Below are 10,594 nucleotides of genomic sequence, written 5' to 3' on the forward strand. Positions count from 1 at the left end.
AATTTGAATTATCGTTTTATCATAATGTCATCTTAGTAATTATAAATATTGATATTTTTATAATAATAATTATTATTACAAAATAATACAACTTTTACTTACTATTATTATAGATATTATTTTATCAAATAATTATGTGATACAAACATATTTTACTACGTGTAATTAATTATTTTAATATTACCTATCATATTATTTTTATGATATTAAATGAACTCTATAAATTTTATTACTTAATATATATAAAAGTATATTTTATTATATAAATTTTAATATAAAATTTTATTTATTAATAAATGAATTATATTATTTACTCTAATAAATCTTTTAAAAATATAAAACGACGATATTTAAACTATATATTAATCATGTATACATTTTTGGAAATTATTTTGAGTCAAATTGACTTTTGTTGACTTTTGCATATTAGTCTCGAGCATTGGGATTGTGGTACACTATGACTTGATTTAATTTGTTAGACAAATATTGACCAATACACACACACACACACACACACACATATATATATATATATATATATATATATATATATATATATATATATATATATATATATATATATATATATATATATTTAGGTTCGTGAATCCGAGGCCAACCTTGCACTTGTTCAATGACGTTATATGTATTTTTACTACGAAATACAATAGGTGAGTTTCATTTGCCTTTTTACCCTTTATATTTTTGGGCTGAGAATACATGCGCAACTTTTATAAATGTTTTACAAAATAGACACAAGTAATTGAAACTACATTCTATGGTTGAATGATCGAGTCGAATATGCCCCTTTTGCTTGGTAACCTAAGAATTTGGAAACCGATCTCCAAATTGACGCGAATCCTAAAGATAGATCTATGGGCCTAACGAACCCCTTCCAAAGTACCGGATGCTTTAGTACTTCGAATTCGTTTTTATCATGTCCGAAGGATTTCCCGGAATGATAGGGGATATTCTTATATGCATCTTGTTAATGTCGGTTACCAGGTGTTCACCATATGAATGAATTTTGTCTCTATGCATGGGACGTATATTTATGAGAACTGGAAATGAAATTCTTGTGGTCTATTAAAATGATGGAAATGAATGATTATGATAAACTAATGAACTCACCAACCTTTTGGTTGACACTTTAAAGCATGTTTATTCTCAAGTGTTAAAGAAATCTTCCGCTGTGCATTTGCTCATTTTAAAGATATTACTTGGAGTCTTTCATGGCATATTTCGAAGAACGTTGTATGACAACCCGGAAATTTCTAACCAAATTTAAACTTTATCTTTATATTATTCCGACACGATAAGCAAAGTTTGTTAAGTTAAATCTCAAGAATTTTAAATTGTGTTCATACATTCATTATAACCTCGATCAAATTCCGACGATTCACGAACCGTTATATATAAATAAATATGTATATATATGTATATATATTATAACTTAAGAATATTAATAAAGTATTAAACGTATAATACTTTACATGAACGTATTTGTTTCAATATATTTATCGATGGAATTAGAAGATAATATCAAATGATTGATTTATCAGATACATTGTGATATGATTACGGGTCTATGTTATTAGGACCACTGTGATTTAAGAAATCTATTCTTTTTTACAACATTCGGAAAATGGTAAAGTGATTTATAAGTAAGAACGTGAAGTGTAACTAACTTAGATGTTGGATATCGACAAGTTAAGTAACTCGACATTTTTCATTAAGATGATTTCATACGTTTTATTTAACCTTTGAACTTTATCCCATGCTTCATCAACAGACTGTAATTTAAAAACTTGAAACCTATTATGAATATATATGATTCTACTTTTCTAAAACGTTTTATGATATAACGATTTCCGTTATTTTAACCTTTAAACAAAATGATTCTTAAAAATATATTTGGTTTTGGAAAAAAAAATTATTATATTTATTTGATTTAGTTTCAAACGTACAAAAATGTTTTCAGTTTAAAAAGAACTTTATTATTAAAACGTATATAACTTTTATAAATATCTAGAACCACTTTTGACAACTCATTACTTAACCAGTATGATAAAGATAACGATATTTATATTTTATTTTATTAAATATATATAACGATTTAAATTAATATTATATATATTTATACGCGTATTATACGTACATATTTTATCCTTTTACTATACTTAAACTTTACCTTTACTTTATTTTTACTTTACTTTAACTTTAATAATTCACTTTAATAATTCATACTTTAATAATTCACTTTAATAATTCATACTTTAATAATTCACTTTAATAATTCATACTTTAATAATTCACTTTAATAATTCAAAAATCTATTATAAATAGAATTCAATAGGTTTCATTATTTCATAGAAACTTGAAAATATTTTTCTCTAAACTCTCTCAATCAATTTACATATATATATTTACTCCGTATTATTTCAAGATATTATTAGTATACATAAAATATTACGTCGGAGTGCGGTCCGAGTGATTTCGAAATTGTTTTTCGAGTGGGATTGGATTAAGGAAATTATGGGTTATAGCTATGGAGGTGATTGGGTATGGTTCATGGGTATGCTCGTGAGGTCAATATAGTGTTTATCATCTCCGTTACGTCTACGTACCTTTCCTGCAATATTGAATCTCAATATTGATACGTGAGTACTCATAATTTAACTTTTACATACTAATAGTGTATCCCTGACTAGTGCTCGAGTATATAGGATTATGCAAGTTTGTACTTTTGATATTGCCTTTAGTTAGGTTATGTTGAATCCTGAATTAGTTATATATGCGACTGAGATAAGGTATAAGATATGCATGTCGTTGGAAAGCTAGCGAAAAATTAAGAACTTTTTTATTTAGATATCGAATGATTTCGATGAACGGATTTGAAGTTATAGTCCATCGAATTTTTGTATTATTATTAAAAATGATTATTATTATCGTCGTTATTATCGTCGTTCTAGTTTTACCTTATTATTATTATTATTATTATTATTATTATTATTATTATTATTATTATTATCTTTATCAATAAAAGGATTTATCATTAAAAATTATTATTTATATTATTATTACTATCGTTATTATCATTAAAGTTATAATTAGTATTATTATTATTATTATCTAATTATTATTATTATTATCTAATTATTATTATTATTATTATTATTATTATTATTATTATTATCATTATTATTATTATCATTATTAATATATATATCATTATTTAAAATGGTTATTGTTATTATTATTATTATATTATCATTATCGTTAATAATGTCATAGTAATTATCATTATTAGTATTATTGTAATTAAAACTAATATTAGTAACACCTAATTATTTTGATTACTATTATTATCATTATTATGAACACGATATAAAAGACGATTAAAAGCTATTAAATGAAATGATTAGGAAATAATGAGTAAGAGTATCATGATGAAATTAAAATATTATAAGATATTGATTTAGATAAAATTATTGTTCTTATTATTTTTATCATTACTATTATTATTAAAAGTATCGTTAGTATCAAAACTATCATTTTAACAAAAATTATCATTTTAATAGAAATGTCATTGTTACTATAAAATATCATTTTTATTATCATTTTAAATAGAATTATTATTTTAAAGATAATATTAAAAATTATCGTAAATATTAAAGTTATCATAATTAGAATTATCGTTTTAACATAATATCATCTTAGTAATTATAAATATTGATATTTTTATAATAATAATTATTATTACATAATAATACAACTTTTACTTACTAACATTATAGATATTATTTTATCAAATAAATATGTAATACAAACATATTTTACTACGTGTAATAAATTACTTTAATAATACCTATCATATTATCTTTATGATATTAAATGAACCCTATAAATTTTATTACTTAATATATATAAAAGTATATTTTATTATATAAATTTTAATATAAAATTTTATTTATTAATAAATGAATTATATTATTTACTCTAATAAATCTTTTAAAAATATTTAAAAATATAAAACGACGATATTTAAAATATATTATAATCATGTATAAATTTTGGAAATCATTTTGAGTCAAATTGACTTTTGTTGACTTTTGCATATTACTCTCGAGCATTAGGATTGTGGTACACTATGACCTGACCTAATTGTTAGACAAATATTGACCAACATATAATTATATATAATTAATTTAGGTTCGTGAATTCGAGGCCAACCTTGCACTAGTTCAATGACGTTATATGTATTTTCACTACGAAATACAGTATGGTGAGTTTCATTTACTTTTTACCCTTTATATTTTTTGGGCTGAGAATACATGCACAATTTTTATAAATGTTTTACGAAATATACACAAGTAATCGAAACTACATTATATGGTTGAATTATCGAAATCGAATATGCCCCTTTTTATTAAGTCTGGTAATCTAAGAATTAGGGAACAGACACCCTAATTGTCTCGAATCCTAAAGATAGATCTATTGGGCCCAACAAGCCCCATCCGAAGTACCGGATGCTTTAGTACTTCAAAATTTATATCATGTCCGAAGGAGGATCCCGGAATGATGGGGATATTCTTATATGCATATTGTGAATGTCGGTTACCTGGTGTTCAATCCATATGAATGATTTTTGTCTCTATGCATGGGACGTATATTTATGAGAACTGGAAATGAAATTCTTGTGGTCTATTAAAATGATGAAAATGAATGATTATGATAAACTAATGAACTCACCAACCTTTTGGTTGACACTTTAAAGCATGTTTATTCTCAGGTATTAAAGAAATCTTCCGCTGTGCATTTGCTCATTTTAAAGATATTAATTGGAGTCTTTCATGGCATATTTCGAAGAATGTTGCATTCAAGTCATTGAGTTCATTAAAGATTATTATTATTAAGTCAATTTATAGTTGGATAGTGGATATTATGAAATGGTATGCATGCCTGTCAATTTTCGATGTAAAGAAAGTTTGTCTTTTAAAAACAAATGCAAAGTTTGTAAAATGTATCATATAGAGATCAAATACCTCGCGATGTAATCAACTATTGTGAATCGTTTATAATGTATATGAACGGGTCCTTTCAGTTGGTATCAGAGCGGTGGTCTTAGCGAACCAGGTCTGCATTAGTGTGTCTAACTGATAAGTCGTTAGGATGCATTAGTGAGTCTGGACTTCGACCGTGTCTACATGTCAAAAGTTTTGCTTATCATTTCTAGTCAGAAATCATCTGCTTATCATCCATAGGAAATTACCTGCTTATCATTATTAGTCTAGACACGTCTTGCTACATTAATTGCATGAGTAGTGTATAGACAAAATTCATATCTTAGCGTATCTACTAAATTATATCTTATCGTATATGTTACTTTAAACTTTGCCTGACATATCCCGCAAATTCCTCCGTAATCTATGAAATCTTTTGATCTCTATATATAGATATCCTATGTAAATAGAATACCACCCGATAGCCAAAAAATCATTTTATATCAAAAAATCCTTTATCCAATCATACAAAATGGAATTTGTCATCAGTTCAAGTCACTCGGATTCCGAAATAGAATCTCACTCAAGCTCCGAAAGCAGTGTGACCGGAATGGATCAACCAATCAGTCATCACCTATTCTGGATGAATTGGGGATGGGTTCGTAGCCTCCTCAATCATTGAAAACAAGAAGAAGGCGATCCTTTCCATCCACCACATTGCCCTCTTGGCGAAGAACCGGAAGCACTTACCGGCGAACCTGTTCGGGACACCATTTTCTCTCTCATTTCCAGGGTATCTCGTCACGATTATATACTACATCAAATTCTAGATTTTATTTATCCGCTCGTTCCGACCGACAATCATCCTGGAATAATAGAAAAAGTCAACGAACTTCACGCTCGGGTAGTGGCTTTGGAGAATATGGTGCAGAGATTACAAACACCAGCACCAGCACCAGCAACATAACCAGTACCACCATCATCAACGCCAACAATACCATTACCACCTCTAACCACAACCGCGTTGTAAACCTCAACTTTACAATCTGTCCCACGAGCATCAACGTCATACACACCATAGATACCAAGAAGTACCAACAACAATAACTGACGAAGTATTAATTCATAACTTCATTGGAGAAACATTCTGCGGCGATTATATAATCTCTAAAGTCTTAGAGATTATATAATCTAGCCCTAACCATAAATCAGTTAAGCAAACCAAAATGATAGAAGGAAGAGTAGAAACCCTGACAAAAATGGTGTGTGATTAACAAGTTAAACTTGTTTTACCAACAGCATCAACAGTACCGTCAACGTCACCAGCATCGTCAGTACAGTCAACATCAGAATCAACAACACCTATAACATCACAAACTCCGTCAGTTCAAGAATCACTGTGGACATCATTACGAATCAATAACGTGTATATTATATCAACAAGTTATGAAGAATTAACTCATTCCCTCTGAAGAAATTATATATATTTTATATATATATATTTTTTGAAATAAAAAATAAATATTTCCGTGCTAAGCTATTGTGTGTGAATCTTAACTACTCGGTTAATTCATATTACAAATATGCAATAATGTACGTCCCTCGCCCGCGACTTAACCATCGTTAACTACAATCTCTGTCTCAATTCAACAAATTCCAATTCCTAATAAATCAAGTATATATTTGATTTTACACTTCATCATTGATGTAACCGAAACTTTTCAGATAACATCATTCGTACTTTGCGAAGTTCACAAGAATTTAACGAAAACCAACATCACATCTCAACAAATAACGATGTATTGATTCATAATTTCAATATTATTGAAGAAATACTTATGTAACCTCTAAAGCCTTCAAGGAATTATTCAATTCTAGGTCCAACCGTAAATCGAATGAGTTTAATTTAGTATTAACTCATTAAAATCTATGTTACATCTGAGGAGAATATATACATATATATTTTCATAAAGACTGTAATAAAATTCTTATGTACAAAATATTAATTGTGAAATTTTTTTTAACGGGTAGGTAATACCCGAGAGATATATATAAATTCACAATTAATATGTTACATTCTTCGAATCAGATTAAGCAAATTATCAATTATACTTCCTACTTTCATAATAATATACATTCTTTCATAGAAATCAAAACAACCATACTCATTCAAACCCAATTACATATTCTAATTTTAAAATCTCAGAATTCAATTTGAGATATAACCGGTAGCATCACTTTTAGATTCCTACATCTTTCAAAGCTATACTTTGACTTCAAAAGTGTGTTAGAACATCAAATGTATACAAACGATTACAATCTGTGTTCAAACCCTTCGAAAATCTCTGAAGACACTTCAAATAATGAGCAATCGAGATGATGATCCAACCACATATTACCCACAGTTATGTACTTAAAAAGCTCTCGAAACCAAAGTCAAAATTCAACACATATCTGTGTCAGATATTTTGGCATTTATTAGCAAAAATAACCTTGCAATTCCTTTGCAAAGTAGCAAATTATATTACAGCTCCAGCAAGACAACTTCGATTTTTTCATTCGGAGTAGCCTTATCATAATTTTGATATATGTGATTACCCTTTTGTTACCGGAGAACCTTTCATATTCCACCACATTAGCAATAAACTTACCAACAACTTCACTGTTCTTGGGCATTCCGAATAATCATTATATTTATCGAAACCTCATCATTTACTCATCTGCCTCTTGTAACAAGAATTGCCATACAAATCATTAGGAATTAGCAATCAGTATTTTGAAATCTCACAGCATGTTTACGCTAACAGTTATACATAACGTCTATTTCCAAGGCTTACATACTTCGAATGTGAAGTTTCTGAAAAACACTCTGAACCGCGAACTAGTTCTCGAAATGCTGATGAAGCAACAAAAACTGTAAACGACCTTAACAGTAAAAAGTTTGATGATAAAGATTAGTGTATTAGCAAAGCTCAGAAATAGAGAAGTTTTGGAACTGGAAAACAGATTGAGCAAAGTATGAAGGAGACTGTGGACAAATCACAAAGACTGAACCTTCCTTCAAAGAATCCAAATGATTCAGTGTCTGCTGAAGTCATTAACGAATACCTTGCTCCTGACACTAAACCCTTACAGACAATATACTTCATCATCCTCTGATATTAGAAATTCTAAGATATCATCGTATCTTTCATTATAAATATCCTTCATATTTCTGAAGATATTTCCATAACAATTTTTATCTGGAATCATTTATCTCTTTGCGCTATCTGTATTACATCTAAAAGGAAACTGTTTAGTTCCTATACTCTGTAAACCTTTGAGTTTAAAATATGAATATTTTTGAAGTAGTGTTGGAAACTGAAGCATGAGTTAGTATAATATAATGACACTTGATCAACGTGATTATATTACAGTAATTCATGCTGAGTTTCTAAATGGAACGTGATGATTCACAGATCATAACATCATCATGTGCCATGTTATACGACTCTTGTATTCTATTTAACCTCTAAAATATCAAGAAAATATTTCTTGATGATTCGGCTTTTTTTGAGGTATTCTGGTAATTTGACAAGTCAAGATCGTGCCATTACAATTTTCTTCCTAGAACATTAACAATGTTCATTCCAAAATTCATATCTGCAAATTCTGGACCATTACAAGCGGTGCTTAATCGCAAAAAGAAGAAACGAAAGGACAAAACTTCGAAATAGAAATTGGGGTATAAATTGCAGCAAATAAAAGAGAGCATTAACTGTGGATGACAATGATTATAGAAGATAGAAACAGAGACTTTGAAATATAAGGGAAGATATAAAGCCCAACGACAAACCAAAAGTTATAAACCATATATATCGATGCATATAGCAATATAAAGACACGGGAGAACTAGAAACACTATAAACCCAAGAGTATAGTAGAAGTAAATAGATTCTTCCGGCGGTAGATGAAAAAGAAGAATGACCAATATGAAAGTTAGAAGTATATCGAGAATCAGAACTGGATGGAGCATATTGATGAATACTTTAAAATATGAGTTGAGGGGGAAAGAATAGAAGGTGATGAAACATGACTAGGAACTTAGAAATCAACAGATTTAACTCACACAATGACGGAATAAGTGAATCAAACCCTCTAGTGAATAGGTTAAGCTTTTTGGGATTAATTTAGTCATACCACAACTAAATCAAGTGTGATTAGATCAACACTTAGAGCTATTATTCACCACCTGGGTGATTTGGGTTGAGAGAGAATCGGAGGAGCTCACCAGATCTGAGTGTGTGTAACAAATGAGAGGCTTAACCTAAAATGAAGAACATAAGACTTTATATACCCCTGCTGTTGACTCACCCGTACGATTCATCCATCACACATACGAGTTGGCTTCATCAGCTGTACGGGTGATCACTCACTCGTGTCTTCTCATTTAGGTTGTAATTGTGACTTAGCTCAGCATCAACCGTGCGTATGAGCCTGTCAGCCATACTACTAAGGCTTCACTCGGACGTCTGACTAAGTCTAACATATTCAAACATCTAAATCTCGTTCCTGCAGTTCCTGTAACCACATACAAACACGGATAGGATAATAACGAACGATCATGGTGGCCTGTAAACTGTTGTACCTGCAATGGACGTGGGTAGATGTCTAGGGACTTGCATAAAATGCATCAACAGAAGGTGTGAGTTGTAAGAAAACGAAGGAGGTGAATTTATAAGAAAATCTCTAACAGAACAATTAAAATGGACGATCGCATTTAAAGCGGATCCTAATTCCCTTTGTTACCGGAGAATCAAATCTTATTACAAAGATTTTCTTCAAATCCCTTAAAATCTGGAAATCAATCATATCTACGTCAAATGATAAGATAAATCTACACTTACTCATTTCACTCTTCTATGTTAGCTTCATTCGTAATCTTCATATAAATGGATTGTTTATCCAAATTATTCGCTGATGATAAAACTCTAATTTTCAGCCTGTATGCATCATGAAAACATACTTATTATCATTCACGACCTTTCCACTCAAATTTCGGGACGAAATTTCTTTAACGGGTAGGTACTGTGACAACCCGGAAATTTCTAACCAAATTTAAACTTTATCTTTATATTATTCCGACACGATAAGAAAAGTTTGTTAAGTTAAATCTCAAGAATTTTAAATTGTGTTCATACATTCATTATAACCTCGACCAAATTTTGACGATTCATGAACCGTTATATATAAATAAATATGTATATATATTATAACTTAAGAATATTAATAAAGCATTAAACGTATAATACTTTACATGAACGTATTTGTTTCAATATGTTTATCGATGGAATTAGAAGATAATATCAAATGATTGATTTATCAGATACATTGTGATATGATTACGGGTCTATGTTATTAGGTCCACTGTGATTTAAGAAATCTATTCTTTTTTACAACATTCGGAAAATGGTAAAGTGATTTATAAGTAAGAACGTGAAGTGTAACTAACTTAGATGTTGGATATCAACAAGTTAAGTAACTCGACATTTTTCATTAAGATGATTTCATACGTTTATTTAACCTTTGAACTTTATCCCATGCTTCACCAA

This window comes from Rutidosis leptorrhynchoides, chromosome 7 (assembly GCF_046630445.1).
Source record: "Rutidosis leptorrhynchoides isolate AG116_Rl617_1_P2 chromosome 7, CSIRO_AGI_Rlap_v1, whole genome shotgun sequence".
Taxonomy (NCBI): domain Eukaryota; kingdom Viridiplantae; phylum Streptophyta; class Magnoliopsida; order Asterales; family Asteraceae; genus Rutidosis; species Rutidosis leptorrhynchoides.